This window comes from Anomalospiza imberbis, chromosome 10 (genome assembly GCF_031753505.1).
Source record: "Anomalospiza imberbis isolate Cuckoo-Finch-1a 21T00152 chromosome 10, ASM3175350v1, whole genome shotgun sequence".
NCBI classification, from domain to species: domain Eukaryota; kingdom Metazoa; phylum Chordata; class Aves; order Passeriformes; family Viduidae; genus Anomalospiza; species Anomalospiza imberbis.
In genome coordinates, this window is record NC_089690.1 from 15,323,959 (window position 1) to 15,340,256 (window position 16,298).

General features: G+C 40.6%; 1 protein-coding gene across 12 annotated transcripts in view; it reads left to right on the forward strand.

Annotated features, from left to right (window-relative positions):
- The first annotated feature begins 5,666 nt into the window (after positions 1 to 5,666).
- The window catches only part of TRIP12 (thyroid hormone receptor interactor 12), a 79,671-nt gene continuing 69,039 nt past the window's right edge, over positions 5,667 to 16,298 (forward strand). For 3 of the 12 annotated variants that reach the window (XM_068200817.1, XM_068200823.1, XM_068200822.1), the window contains exon 1: positions 5,916 to 6,152. The gene's annotated coding sequence lies outside the window, so the exon portion shown is untranslated. Of the gene's footprint in view, positions 5,806 to 5,855; positions 6,153 to 14,393; positions 14,473 to 14,889; positions 15,003 to 16,298 lie in introns of those variants that run through there. The other 9 variants (XR_011002650.1, XM_068200826.1, XM_068200821.1 and 6 more) reach the window with 7 other exon arrangements.

A 16,298-nucleotide genomic window follows, 5' to 3' on the forward strand; every position in this document is an offset into this window, starting at 1 on the left:
TGCAAGCAGCTCTACAGTTTACTTTGATGTCTGATTTAGAGACAGCAGAAAAAGCAAAGGTGACTTCCCTATGTATTTTAGGCTTAATGAACATTCTTCTGATAATAACTGCTTAATACTGTGTGATAGCATTACCATGAAAATGTTTGATTCTTTTGGAAATACACCTTTTCAGCATCGCAGGGAATTTCCTGAGCTGGGACAAAATGGCTGCTGTCTCCTGGTCTCAACAAGCTATTCTTGAAATATTTCTACTTCATGACAACAAGAAGTTCCTATTTTATGCAGTTGAAGTCTTCCATACAAATAGCTCATAATAAAAATATATTTTTTTAACTCCCTCTTGAGAAATTTCTGTGCTCTTTTTGTTTGCTTAGAACACAAATCTCTGTTTGAAAAGTCAAAGAAGAGACTTGGATAGAATCCAGCTAGGTAGTAACTGATATGGCATCCCTCAGGTTTCAAATGCAAATAAAATAGTAGAATGTTGAAAAAGGTTCATCTCCCACAGATATTTACTTAAAATAAGACTTATCTTTCCAAAAATTGTTTTGTGTAACATGGAATTAATTTCAGCTCAATTACTATTAGAACATCTGTTAATTTCCCCCCCATCCATCTGTCTTAAGCACTTCGAATGGCATCTGCTGTCAATCAAATAGGTTACATATCAAATGTTATCATAAAGACTTGAAAACAAGACCAAGATATAAGAGTTAACTGTATAATATATTTTTTCCAAATGGAGGAGCTATCCTTGCAGGTTTAATAAATCATGAAGGTTCTCACAACTGAAAACCAGCCACTCCACCACTACAAAGATCATTTATTAATGTCTCCTAAAATGGAAATGTTATTGAAAATTATAAGTTGTTGGGATGTTTTGTTTTGTTTAATTTTTGTTTGGGTTATGTTGGTGGTCGTGATTTTTTGATTGTTTGGGTTTTTGCAGTATAGGACTTAAAGAGATCAGTTAGAGCATTGGGCTGTTTATTGAAAAAGGATTTTTTTAAAAAAAAGTTCTTAAAGATTCAAGTGCTATAGGTTCAGAATTTTTGCTTACAACTAAAAAAGCCAGAAAAAAACCAGTATTTTTATAATTATAGGATCTTTTAAGCAAATACTATAGTACTCAGTATCCAAAATAATGTGCTGTGCTGAGAATGTATTGATTTAATCAGAAACTGATTGAAGACATAGAGGCGAACACTAAACAATAGGAGCAATGAGGGGTAAAGAACAAGAACATTCATGAGAACTGTTTGCCTAGTTACTCACACTGTTTGTTCATCTACATGTTCTGTGTATATCTTTGAGAGAACCCAGTTGCTGATCTCTGGCCAAACATACAATTCTGCAGTTGCATATTTGACAGAGCCCTGGCTGTTACACGAGCAGATCATGTGTGGAATACTGCACAGAACCACGGCAGCCTTGTCAATGTACCAAGCCAGTCCTTTGTGGGTAAGTAGCTGAATGTTTTACTAACGTGACAAAATCTTCTGATTAGTGTAGCATTCATTAAATGGTGACAGATGCTAGTATTAATTACATGTTGAGCAGATCATTTTCCCATTACATTTCTTTTGTTACCAGCCTCATCATTCCAGTTATCAGCCTGCCCTATAAGCAGATTAAGCACCAGACTTTTTTTTTTGATGGTGGGGGATGTGTGTCTATATTCCTTGTTTGACCAAAATAAGTGACTGATCTTTCCTACACTATCCCACCATCTGGATTCCTCTCATGCACTTTTCAAAACCTGTACTCATCATCTGTTAGACAATTTATAAGAAATATTATTTTGAAAGGTTATTTGGGTGGCTCTCTCAAAGCCATCTTACATTTAATGTTGGAAGCCATAGGATTAATCACTTGCCTTGTACAAACAGATAACATCTATTGTTTTTTGTGATAAACGTTGCCAAAATATAACTGGTATATCAAATATTAATTTTGCATTTCAAGATAGAAAAACATGTACAGTAAAAGGTATACATGAAACAAGTTGCCATCCCTTGTGTCAGTCTTGAACAAAAAGATTCCCATTCTACGTAATAGTACATGCACTCAAACAAAACAAAAACTATTCACCATTCCCATGAATACTAGCAGGATTCCTAGAACACATTTTATGGCCAAGAATGATTTTTTATTTATTATGTTTATTCTGACATGTACACCAACTTCTCCTTCATAACAACTCAGAGCAGCCCTGGAGAGGAAAAATGGAAACAAATAAAAAAAACTGAAAAGTACAAATGGCAAAGTCATTAATATGGAAATAATTTCTGCCATAAACCAAAAGGTTATAAATTGAAAGTTGACAGAGGAGAAAGACATTGGAATAATAACTAATCGAAGGATGATCAAGAGTCATTAATGTGATTTTGGTAGAGAAAGTTAAATACAAACCTAAAATTTAAATCACGGAGGTTTTTTTAGAAGATATGGGGAAGTAACAATGCTTTTGCACATGGTACTTACTAGGCTTATTATTATTAAGAACAAAATTATTAATGGGGATAAGTGCAATGAGAAAATGAGAGTGACCAAGAAGCAGAGAGTCTGTTTCAGAAGTGGAGACTGATAAAACAAAACAAGCCCTATCCAGAGTGCGTATTTATTAAATATATACAATATATCTTATATATATACACACATATATACAGCATTGTTACCTACACAAAAGATATCCAAACAAAATAAATTTAAATTAATCTGCATAACTGCACTTCTAACCATCACAGAAGTGATGATCTGGAGCAGTTGTTCTGTGTGAAGTAGCAGAGAAAGAAAAGCTTCACTGCCTTTGAAACACACCAAATCCCATTTATGCTATGAAGATCTATTATGTAGCTGGATGAAACAGCAGGCATTGGGACTGGATGACCTGAAGTTGTCTCTTCCAGTCTTATATTTCTGCAGTGGAACTGGCAGATGCCCACACAGGGGAAATATGTGGAATAGTTTCTGTGCATTTGTAAAATCATGATTGCTGACTTAAAATAGCTACTTGAAAAAAATTATTTTTGCTGATGGCTCAGAAGATCTCTCCTTCCACACAATCCAGCCGGGTGAATTGTATTCTGTGAATGCTCATTTATGCAACTAAGTTTCTTGCCCTAACACATTCTTAAGATCGTCTGTATTTGTACAGGATTTCTGGTTCTGTGACACTTTGACTTTATAGTCAGCTGATACCTGGAAATCCTGGCCATGACCACAGGTCCAGAAGCCTTAGAGCTTTATAAGACATACCCAGTGAATTGATAACTTCATTCTGGAGGAGCTGAATTTACTGCTCATGTAAAGCCCAAGTAGACTGTTCAAAGAAGGGCAACACTGGACAGAATTATGGGAGCTTTCATACAAATCCACTATGCAGCCACAAACTCCTTTTTGCTTTAAAGAAAATAACAATAGACAGTTCTGAAACCACTCACTTCCAAGAACAGGGCTGTTCAAAGTAGCTGATTTCAGCATTCATGTAGCCCTGTGCTAGATTGGAGGCTTAGACTGTGAGACCTTTCAGGCAAAGACTGTTATTTATTAGGAAACTGCAAAATAGCACACTGGGAACATGAGCCAACAACCAGGCCTCCTCCATGCTAACCCAGGATGGCTAAATATATTTTACATGAGACACAACTTGGAACATCAGTGATGCACATACCTTCAACAGCTATTTTTGACACAGGTCTCTTTGCAGGAGATTCCATAGCCTGTAGAAAGGTTAACAAGCATCCAGCAGTTTTACATGTACAGAAGTTAAAACTGGAGACACCACTTATGTGAAGGTGTTTTGAGAGTAAGGAATTAAAATTTGAGTGAATTGGGTAGTTTTGCTGGAATCAGATGCATTAGCTTCAGAAAATATAGTGATATATTCAAATACATACATTCACTGCACAATACGCAAATGATCTTATTGCCATAAAATCAAAGCTGAATTTTTCAAACAGTCCAAACCAGTTATTTTTCAATGACACCAGCTTCCTGGTAATGCTTTGTACAATGAGCATTTGCAGAACAATTTGAACTTACTTACACTGACAGTTATGAAGCTTTTTTTGCATGGTTTATGTTAACTGATTTTGCTTTGTTTTCAGGATATATTTGGGCAGCTGAAAACAAACCCAAGAACAGATACCTCAAGTGTGTGACAGGAAACAGATATGAGAACCAAAAACCTGAAGACAGTAATAATGACAAGAACCATCTTATTTTTATTATCCAAGTGCAAAAATGAATAGGAAGGACCCCACAACACTCAGTGACATTCCACAGACAAGCAGAGCACTGGTAGCATTCCTATGGGGCCAGTGGGACAGGCCCACTACAAGACTTCAGCTACTCAAAAGCACATATTTCCCAGTTATTGTGCAGCAATTCTTCCCTGAAAGAACATATGTTCATTATTTTGCTTTTCTTTATGAAAAAAAAACCTGAAAATTTCCTCCTAGTTTAAAAATTTTTTTTTTTTTTTTGTTCTGGTTAGACATTTAAAAAACTTTCTCAGAAAAGTTTCTGAAACTTTACATTTTCTAAATCATTATGTCCAGCTTGAGACAAGCATTTGTGTTTTTCTCTCTAATAAATATAAAGTAAACTTAAGTAAAAAATGTCTCAAAATGAAACAAAGATTATATTATATTATATTTGTATTTTAATTTCATAATCTTATAAACTCACAGTCAGATTTGTTAAATTTCATTTGTTTATTGTCCAACATTTCTCATTGATGATTCTATCAGACTACTCTGAAAAATACTCATATCACACATTTTGCAGGATATTTTAAAACGAAGGTTCAAAACACTCTTCCAAGATATTCATCATTGCTTATATCCCTGTTTGAAAAACCAGTTATCTACAGTGGTGAAAGGCAGGACATCTAACATCTCCAGGTACAATGTGGAAAATATATACAGCCTTCCTATTCCCAGATGTTAATTTCATGTTCTTGGAATTACATGTTACATTATTGCTTACCCCTCTGCCTTATGTCTGATTACCCCGAAAGTGCACCTAAACTTATCTGTCTTTAGAAGGAATGCTTAAGGATTTGTCGTTTATTTGCATTAAATGTCGCACCACATTTATTTGTGAGGCATTTCTGAGAGTAAACCGATGTCTGTTTTAAAGGTACAAAATCAGGATGTGTATATACTACTTCGCAAGGCTTCTAAACTCACATTTCTCTTTCCTCCTTTCCTGTGGCTCCTCTCCCAGAGCCCCATCCCACAGGCTCGGGAAAGCCCAGGTAGAAGGACTCTCCCACATCCTGAGGCTCCCCGTCCAGACGCACGTTGGCCCATGCCTGGAAATAGCCTTTTTGGTAGCCAGCCCCACGCAGCCGGGCGTTCCCAGCCCTCAGGAGGCCAGACCAGCGGCACTTACTGGCGGCGCCTCCCGGGCCGGGTCGCTTCCGGGCAGCGTTAACGGGGCCCCTCGTCCTGCTCCGGCACGGAGGGGCTCCTTCCCTAAGGACAAGCCCTGGCCAAAGCCGCTGCTGCCTCAGGCTGCCGCTCTGCCTTCCTTCCTTCCAGGGCGGCGGAGAGAGCGGCGGCCCCGCACGGCTTCGCCGCCGCCATTTTGGGACGCTGGCGGGCGGTCTCCATGGCAACCAGGAAGGGGCGGACATCGCGCGGGGTCACCGCTAGCCCGGCCCCCTCTTAAAGGAGCAGCCGCGGCGGCCCCGCGGTGCCGGGCAGGGTCTGACCCCCGCCGCCGGTGCCACCAGCGATCCGCGCCCCGGCCCCCCCCGGCAGCCCCGAGGGGGGACATTCCCGCGGACCCGAGGTGACGACCCCGGCGGAGGGATACCGACCGCCGCCAGCGGCTCCGCCGAGCGCAGCGAGCGGGCCGCGCTCCGGGCCGCGGCGGGGGCTGCGCGGGGGGCGGCGGCCGGGGCAGGGGCCGCCCGCCGGCCCGGGGCGCGCGCGGGCCCCGGCGGGGCCCCGGCGCCAGGAGAAAGTAGTCCCGCGGCCTCCCCCTCGCGCCGCTGGAAGGGGTTCGGCGGCGGAGGCGGCGGACGAGGCGTCGCTCGGTGCTGCGGCTTCAGCTGATAATTGAAGGGAAGCGAGGCGGTTGCTGCCGGGAGGAGGGAGGCACGGAGCGTCTGCGGAGGCCGCACCGGGACAAACTAGGTACCCGGGGCCCCTCCGCTCGGTCGGGGGGCGCCGGGGAGGCGGGCGCGGGGCGACGGGGCGCTCGCTGGGCCTCTCGGCGACTCCGGGCCGGGCCTGTTGTGTCATCCTGGCATTAGCCGAGCTGCCCTTCCTGGCGGCCCGGGGCAGGGGGAGGGGAGCGGCGCCATCCCGAAGCATTGTTGCAGATAGGGGTGGGGGGGGCGAAAGGGAGCTGGGAACGACGCGACGCCGCGCTGGTGAGTGTGTGGGGCGGCCCGGAGGGGTGGAATGGGGCCCTCGCTGTGGAGGGAAGGGGTGGAAACGGGGCTGACAAAATGGCCAGGCGGTCCCCGAGCCCGCTGCAGGGGCATCCCTCCCCCCCCTACCCCGGGCAGGGGTGCCGGGGGCCACCTGGCCTTTCCTGGGCCGCCTGGTGGGGCGGGGGGCGGCAGCGCGGCCGCCCCTCGGCGGGCCCTATGTGGCTGCTGATACAAAAGGGCAGTGTCAGTGTTGACACTGCCGTGCCGATTTCGATGCCCTTCCATGTCTTCCCTCCCCCACTCCGCTTGGCCCCCTTTTCCTTAGTGGTCCTTTCTTTCCCACCCCCTCTTATATCCCCCCCCCCACCTCCCCCAAAGAAACTAGGGAATATCTTAAAGGAAAAAAAATAGCAATTTCTTTTTCTTTCCCTCCTTCCCAGCTCGGTAAAAATGTTAAACAATCGGCCGACGTCCATATTTCACAAGCTTTTTTGGGGGGAGGAAGAAGGTGGGCAGAAAACGGAGGCGCCCGTGGGGTCGGAGTCACAAAGCTGGCTGCCCACCAAAGGGATTATTTTCGCAGCTAAATGTTTTCGAGCTGATGTTTTTCTTGTTTTCAGTCAAGAAGCAAGTTGCCTGGTCCTTGCGTTTGCTTGCATAATGCGTCGTACTTGGAGGCTGATCAAACGCTGGGTTCTGCCTTTCCTGCCTGGCTCTTCCTCCTTCCCTTTTCCCGGGGGGCTGGGTCGTGGGACAAGTTTGAGGGGGCTGGTGGCGCTGGGGCTCCCGGCTGCTGCCGCGGTGATCCGGGGAAGGGAAGGAACCGAGGCCGTGGCTCTCGCCAGACCTGCAGGCCTGTCTTCCTGTGTCCAACTTTTTTATTGTTCCCCCTTCCCCCTTCCGAGTGCACGGGCTCTCCGGCAGGCGGGGGTTTGCACGGCTCGGGAGTCCCAAAGTCTAGACGGGGAACCTGAAAATAATAGGGGAAAGAATGGAAAGTTATGTCAAGGGCTTTGGGGGAAAAACATCGACGTATCGAACAAAGGTCCTGCCTGTGCTGGAGAGAGAGGCCTGCATGTGAGGCCTGATTGTGTCGCATTTACACACGGGGAAGAAATGAGTGCTTGGTACTGGCCTAAATTTATTCTGTAAGTCTGGCATGGAACTTAGGAACGCTTTCAGAGTGTGTGTAGTTTGTTTGGGGAGAGTTTTTATTATGTGTAGCAATCCAGTAATAATTTTTATTTTAAATCCTTTTTCCCCCCTTAAAAAGACAGTTCAGGTTGTTTTTTTTTTCTTCCTGCCTTGTTCAGCAGAAATAATACTGATTCAGAGCTTCTAACACTGTAATACAAAACTTAGACTAACTTCCACGGTTTGTGTTGGGTGTATTACGAATTTTGAGCTTCCTGGTGCTTTAAAGGCTGCCATAAAGAGGAGTTGAATAGTTACCAGCTGATAAATTTGAAGTACATCTATCATGAGAAAGAAGAAGAATTCTGAGCACTTAAATTAATTTTTCAAGATTTTCTTTTGGGAACTGACACTATGGATATAACTTTTGTAAGACTTTAAAAACTAGCAAGCATTCCTGTGATTATTTCTGTTTATCTCTGGTGTAGTCTCTTCGGTTCTCCCTCTTCCACTCTCAGAACTAGAGTTCTAATTGTACAGGGTTGGGGTTTTGGTTTGGGTATTTTAAATTAAAAAAAAAAAATTGGTATTTGATTTCTGAGGCTTCTGAGATTTATTAAGCTTTTCGTTAAGCTAGAAGTTTTTAAACAAGTTGTATTTTATGTATGTAAAAATATACATAATGGGCATGAAAGCAGGATGAAAAATAACTATAGCTTTCTATTTTTTTTTGTAGTCTACTTAATAAATATCTATAGGAGTTAAATGTATATTACAAAAATACTAGTATTTCAGTTTTTGCAGCTGATATTTTAACAAAATATGTTGTGTTTGAACTAAGAAATTTAAAAACAGTGGTCTGGTGAATAAATTCTGAAAATAATGGTTAAAGTTTTTGGCAATATACATATTTTTAACTTGTAGTAGTTTCCGTATTTGTAAAATGCAGCTGATTTTGAGCAGCTCTCTTTTGATCTTAAATGCAAAGGTGTTTTTAAATTTTATTGTTTGGTGTTTCTTACTGTTGTGTTAGAAATACAGGTAATCAGATTTTTTTTCCCTTTCTTAGGGTTTTTTTCCTGAGAAAAATGAGTAGTAAACTTGAATTAACAACCTTTAAGACTTCAGTCTCCAGATGGTTGCATAGGTTGGAACCTAAACATGTCTTAGCTGTTAGTAGAAAGATTGTAGGTCATCCACAGTGTGATATTACTGCTTATTAATATAGCAGATCTGCTTCAGTAGGAGTGCCAGCCAACCTGTTGAGTAAGAGCTTATGAAAATGGAGTCTTTTGATGTCTTGCAAAAGTTTTTCAGGTCAAAGTGACCATTAGGGGAAATATTCTGCATCTTCCCAGTAAATGAATAATCAAAGCTGTCATTCCTAATCAGGAATCATGCAAAAGTTTTTGTGGGTTTTCTTTTTAGTTTTTCTTTTTGTATTGTACTTTGACTGTCTTCAAACCCAGAGTGTAAATATTACAGAAAAAAAACTGTAATGAAAGCTTGTTCTTATAAAATCATTCCTAAATTTGAAGTCTAAAGCTGTAGGTGACAACAGCACTATTCCTTCTGCAGCAGTGTAGCAAAAATAAAATGCATTTGTTTTTAATGCCATCAGTGGAGACATGATCAATTTCCATGTGGATCCTTACATCATTGATAAGTCCAGTTACTCACTCTGCAGCAGTCCAGAAGCATTACCTGACTAAACTCCTTTCATTTCTAAGTGATGAAGCTGAAGCAGAACTAGGAAAGGTACTGAGTAAGCTACATGTTGGTACCTAATTTGCAGCTAAATGAATCTCAGAGCTGTGTTAATCTTGTATTTATAGGCCATGCTGTATTTTCTAACAAACTAGTTGGTAAGCATCCTAGCACACTTTCGATCGTGGATCTGCCTTTGTCATACTGAGGCTAAATTTTTGTGACAAAGTATAATCAAATACTGAAGTACAGCATGGTGAACTGTGGCATTGCCAAAAAATTAACCCAGAATGTTTCTGGGGTCTCCCATTGGCCAGTTGGATGATCAGTCAGTGTGTTCATCACCTGTCAAATTAGTAACACTCCCTATAATGCACTTTGTGGACTCTGTTATGCTCGTTTCATCAAGGTGTCACTGCCCCATTCAGTACTGACTCTGAAGGTAGTAGCACATTGGATTTTTTTTTTCTTTTGATAGAGTAACTTACTAGCTTTGGGTGAGTATGCTTAATTTTCTGAAGAAGTAATATTTTAAATGTGCTCTTACATTGTATCACAGCACATTTGTGGCAGCGTATGAAGCAACTTCTTGCTGAGGGTTTCCATAGCTCAGTTTTTAGCTTAGGACATGAGGTTGGTAACTGCAAAACAAAGTCATATTAACCTTTTCTTCATGTATTTTTTTTCAATTTATATGAAATAAAGTGCTTCTCAAGGAGCAAAACTATTTCAGAGTTCTAAGTGGTAAGCAATAATGAAAAAAATGCTTGTATGTAGCCACTTGTCTTAGGATCATTTTTTTAACAAAACTGTTGCTGAATTCATGTTTTAAAGTTATCTTCTGTAAATAAAGAAATTTTAGCTACCTATCAAATGTACAGTGTCTGTGGAGGACAGGGCTAAGTCAACTGGCTTCTCCTGTCTGCTTTCAGATACCAGCAATGGTTGCTTTAGTACGCAGTTCAGTTTGAGGAGCAATTGTTCTCCTAAACCTGCCATCAAGTTGGTAGAGTCCAACTGTGTAAATATGCATATTCTCCTTCAATTCTGTCTGGCAGACAGGGTTCGAGCACACAGAACCCACCTGTTTACTCTCCTTGTCTGTGATGATGCTTGTCTTGCAAGGTACTGACTGCTGCCAGTCTAAGTTGACTCATGAAGGTACTTTGTACAAATATGGCAGCAAACTGCCTTGAGAGCAGTAGATGGTCAACTCTGTAAGGAAAAATGGAAATATTGTTTTCATATAGGAGAAATGGAAAACTTTGGTGTATTGTCAAAAAAGTTAATCATGATGGTTTAATATTGGACTTTAATATTGAAGATGCATGAGAAATAACTAGCAATGATGTTCAAGCCATGGTTACCTTCAGTTGCTCCAGAAAAGCCTCTCTTGTAAGGATTCATACAGTAAGCCTGTTTGGAAAGTTTGGAAACCTCAGGACGTTACTTGGCCCTTCTCACATTTGACTTCATTTGACTTCTTATACTCTTGAATAGTTTTTCATTGATTACAGCCTGATGAAAAGAGATCCCTTTTCTGGCGTGATAAGAAAGGAGAAAAAACCCCAAACCTTACAAATATACAAAGGTATGCTTGGAGAAGAAACTGGAATGATTCTGTCAGTGTGTAGTAATACTATGCTGGCTCATGGACTAGGGGGGAAAAAAATCTCATTTTCTCAAATGTTTTGCATATGATTTGTTTTGACAGTGTCCACATAAAGTGCACATGCCTAACTGCAAAGTTCTGATCTTCATGAAAGGTATGAAAGGGTCTGAGTCATCTTCTGGAATGTGAACCTTGAGTTGTAGGGAGCAATTTGGTGTTTCAAATTGGAAGCTGAGGTCCCTTTTTGAATAAGATGGGTTTTTTTAGGCTCTGAAAGGTAAGGTATATTTTACACTTATTCTGCTTTCAGAACAACTTGTTGCTGACAACTTGTGTTCTGTTGCATGAAGTTCAAATAACTAAGCATAGTGTAGAGAAGGGTGCATCATTCCTAGATTTCTGTAAAGCTGTAAATAAAAGAATACAAATGTGTTCTTTGTTCTCTTGTGTATGTATGTTTTTTTTTGGGAACAAAAGTGTTAAACTTTCAGGAGGCTGTCAAGCCCTGAGATGGGCATTAGACTTACACTGGCAGTGTGCACCTCTTTTGGTTTTGTAGTTGGCTGTTTGAAGTATGGTTAATACCAATGTTTATTAATGCAGAGCAGTAACTCTAATTTTTACCTTGATTTTCAGGTGTAGCTTTTAATAGTAAAACTATTATGAAAACTAGGTTTGTGACAAACTCATGCCCCAAGGTAACTAGGTGTAGATTTAGCTATGTTTGCTTTTAGAAAGCATGTATGCTGTTCTGTTCTCCCTCATTTTTCTCCACATCTGTCTTCTGTTTTGCCTTACTTAGAGCTCGTGACAGTTTCTTACCAGCTCTGGGTAGGAGAAATGAGCTCTCTGTACATGGGCTTTTATGTGCTTGAAGTCTGTTCTGTAGCTCTGCTCTAGTCCAAGACTGCTTAGATGCAAAAGTACAGGTAAATAAGTGTGAAAATCAAAAATACAGTCTTGTGTAGTATCTTCTGTGTTGAAAACATTGAGGTTTTTGGGATCAGCAGCAACGTAAATGAGTTGAGGCACCAAAAAGGGAAAGATGGAAACGATGCATAGTAACACTAGTCAGGGTGGACTCTGATATCCCCCGTGCCTGCCCGCCTCCCCCTTCTCTCCAGCCCTAAAGAAAAGGAAAAACACACACCTGCATCCCACCCACTCATTAAGGGACTTGAATTACATGTCCTTGATACTGGTATAATGATTAGTTGCTTACTTAAACTCCTGCAGTTAGTGAGAAGCTCTTTTTGCATTATATATGCCTTTGTGGAATATGTGGTAGATGAGTGTTTTTGGACAAGGTAATATTGTAAGATGTGGTTAATGTCAGGGCTAGAGGATGGCATCTTATCCAAGTTAATAATGTTCTGTGTCTTCTAATGTCAAATCCCTTATGTAATTAGCTTATTCAATGTAGGGAGTGTCCTGTCCTGGGAGGTGTGTGCAGTGTAACTGAATCTTCTGATCACAGGTGAGATGTGGCTGTGCATTTAAAGAGGACAAATGAAGGAAGTAACTGAGGGTGCGTATTAATAGACCGTATGCTGAATTTAAACTTGGAACTCTGCCTTCCTTTTAGAGAGTGTTTTCTTCCTCTTTATTTTGGGGATACACTTTATTTATAATCAACTTACTGACTGCAAACTAATTTCACTTGTCTTGAGCTTTGCAGTTGTTTCAGGTGTGATGGCTTTTTGAACACGCCCATTGTACAGGAGTGAGAGGAAGGTAGTAAGTAGCTCAGCTGAACAAGGACAGCAGACAGTCATAAGCTGTGTCAGTAAGCCTGAGTGAAGAGCATCTGAGAAGCAGGTACTTAGCTAGGTAGGTACATATGAAATCTTTAAGTTAAACAGCTGGAGAAGACACAATTTCAGCTGAATCTCATTTAATTAAAGGGATGGAAGCTGCATAACTTCGGCAAACTTCAAGCCACAATTTCAAGTGTTACAGCTTGTACTTTAAAGATCTGCAACAGTCTATTCTACTGTGCTTTTCAAGTTTATGTGATGACAATGGGTGCTGCCATATCTTACTCTGGTAATATTCTGCCTGTTGTATTTAGCAGATAATAGTCTACAATAAAAGACTGGTAATAGAAATTAAGATTTGAATTATACTATAAGACTGTGGATTAAAGAAGTTAGTTTCTCTCTTACGCAGTTATAGGAAGCTTGGCAGAAGAACAGATACATTCCTTTGCCAAAAGTAAGATAGAGGAAATTTGACAAACACATATTTCCTATGGCATCTCTTAAGTTGGTATAGTTCTGCTGTATATTTGTAGGCTTACAAATAAACATAGGCATGCTGGATACCTGACTCTTGACGGCCCCTCAGAACTTTCACCGGCACTCTGTAACTGGAATTGGAAGAAGCGTGTTAAGGGAAATGCCATTGCACACCTCAGTCTGTGTATTTAAATGCTTCATTGAGTGGGTAGAAAGTGAGCTCTCTTCAGATTAGCTGTGAAGAGGAAAGATGAATTTTGTGAAATTTATGATGTGAAGGAATGGTACCACTTTAATGCCTTCTGTTAATGTTGACATATTTGAGCACTATGGACATATTTTTTTTTTAATAGTTTAGAGGTTCTTGACATATTATCCAAATCAAACCAGAGTTGGAACAGAATGTGCACTGAAAATTCCAACTTTATTGTGCTTTATGGAGAAGAACTTAAGTAGGCTAGAACCTGAGAACTTTGTAATTAAAAACTGGGGGTAAATAGGAATGTAGTGATGAGTTAATTTTTGGGAATACACTTAAACTAAATGTAAAGTTGCCTGTGAGACTCCACTGAAGTGACAGGCCAGCTAATCTCAATCTATCACTTTCAAAATACAATGCAGTGACCATACTTGTTGCTATGCTTCATGGCTTCCAGAGGTTGCCTGGAGTAAAATATATTCCCTTTGAGCTTTTCCTCTGTCACAGACTTAGCCAAAAGCTGTTAAAACTATTGTAGTTTAAATAAAGTAGATTCCTATTGAGTAACAAGTCAATGGATAAAGTTATATCATCTGTTTTTCAAAACTTTTTCATTCATTTATTTTATTCAGATGAAATCTTAGGCTTATATCAGATTGCGATCTCACACTTGAATGCAAACTGGGATTCTTGCTGGTAGTACCTGTAGTGTTATCAGGAACACTCAACTCCCTCGACCTGTTTTCAGCAGTCTGCCTGTGCTAAACTAGTGTTGCTTCTGTTTGTGGCATCTGTTTGTTGGTTTCACATCTACTTTGCAATTACTGGAAACACTATTAGGACTCATCTATACTATTATTTTAATTAATTAATTTTAATTGAAATAAAATTTATCCTATTTATAGGATATAAATAGGTGTTTGATATGATATAGGTGATCCTATATCATAAATAGGATATGATAGGTGTTATAGCATCTTAAAAACTTTTATCAGAAGTAAGCTGTGTAGATTGCTCTGCATTACCAAATTGTATAGTGTGTCTTAATTTGAAAGCTCTTCCCCTTCAGCTAAGAAATGGTTTCTTCCTTAGTCTCACAGATTTGCAATACTGTTTTCCTTCACCAAGATGATGTCAGGCTGCTTGGAAAGTCAGCTCAGTAAGATGGCAGATCAAAACCAGACAGCAGGTGATAGTTCTAATTGATTTAACAGCAGAGTTCAATTAGTATTTTGACTTCCTCTGTTGTGTAACCCACTCTGAAACATCAGTTGAGTTGAATGTTGGCAACTCAGTTACAAAATTTCTCTGTTGAACTTTCATAGGACTCCTTATGTTTTTTGTCTGGTAGTTTGACATGTAACTCTTTCCACAAATGGAATAACTGGTTTGGTTTTTGGAATATATTAACTTTGGCAAGTTTCCTCCCCTCTTCCTCCCCCCCCCCCCCCCCCCCCATGTGGCAGATATCAAACATGAACATATGGGCACAGAGTGACACAGCAATAGAAGGATCAAGCTGGATAAACAACCTCTGCACAGACTAACCCTATCCAAAAGTGTGGTATATGGTTTGTGGTTTTTTATTTTTAAATCCTAGAACTTGCAGCTTACTGCAATGACTTGCTTTATGGAGGCCTGTCTTCTGCCTCCCTCCTCTTTCCCAAGAGAAGGTGTGGGGACAAGTTTTCTCTCTTCAGTCATAACAGAGCTTCAGTGGTAGGTACCATGGGACAAGAAGGACAGGAAAAGCTTCTCAAATTGTAGATGATAGAAGTGTTGGCTTCTTTGCAGTGTCTTTTCTGAGAAAGAGGATGGTTACGATAGCAAGAATGGTGTTCTAGTTACTTCCTTAGCCAGAAGATCCAAAGGGGGGACTAACTTTTTGTAGGAACTGAGCCTTGAAAGAGATTCTTGTACCTGAGCAGCATGAGCATCTCCTCTCTCTGGTGGGCACAGTAGGACAACAGAACTTGTTAGTTGTCTGTAAGGACAATGAAGACTCTCTCTGGGAGTAGGCTTAGTAATAAACCTCATACTTACCTTTTTAATTCTTCAGTCCTCCTGGGATATTCTTTCAGCATGTCATGTCTCAAAATTTAGGATCATCTAATTTCCAGCCTGAAAGTTTCTCTTAACTGTTTGCCTGCTAACTGTATCAATACTATCCACTCTTTATTTTCTTCTTTTGATGTTTTAATCTTAGCACTTACTGAAAGTATTTACAACCTTGTTGCCAGGCTAAATAATACAGGTTTTATTAGTTAACTTTTTTAAGATCACCATTCTGGTTTTCAGCTGGAATTTGTGTCTCTTGACAAAGGCCCACTGTGATGGGGTAGAGTATTTCAGATAAACACTGTTTTTGCAAAAGCACTGAGAATTCTCAGTTACTCTGCAATGGTGCATACACCAAAGCATTGGTTCCTCTTCCACACCTCCTCTCCCATTCCCCTCTAGCATCACTCTGGGAGGAACTGGAACATGCTGACAGGGTTTGGCTTACAGAAAATGCTTTTTGGGTTCAGTACTGAAGTACAGCAGCTCCATATTGAGTGGTAATATTGTACTTCATAGCATTGCAAGTGTCTCTTTAGAATAATTTACTTTTCCATGTTTTGATATATCCTTACTATTTTGGGAGAGACAGAGGAAAGAAAAGGGGACTTGCAAGTTTTGATAATTTTGGAAAAAGGGGAGTTTTAAGGGAAGAGCTCTGTGTTTAGATAACTATATCACCTGTGTAGTTATTTGGAAATAAGCAAGGCTGTAATAATAACAAAGCTTTCATCTTATTTCATAGTTTTCTTCTATGGGTAATAGTCTTCCATCATTATAAACACTTTCTGTTAAATTTGTGCAATGATGCAATCTGTTTGGATGCTACTTAACTGCAATTTAAACAGTCTTGGGTTTAACAAAACAGAAATAAAATATGAACGACCTCTGTTCTGTGAGCCAGGAAACAGCAACAAGTGCCCAGAGTTCTGCTGTCAAAAACCAAAATCTTTTGCT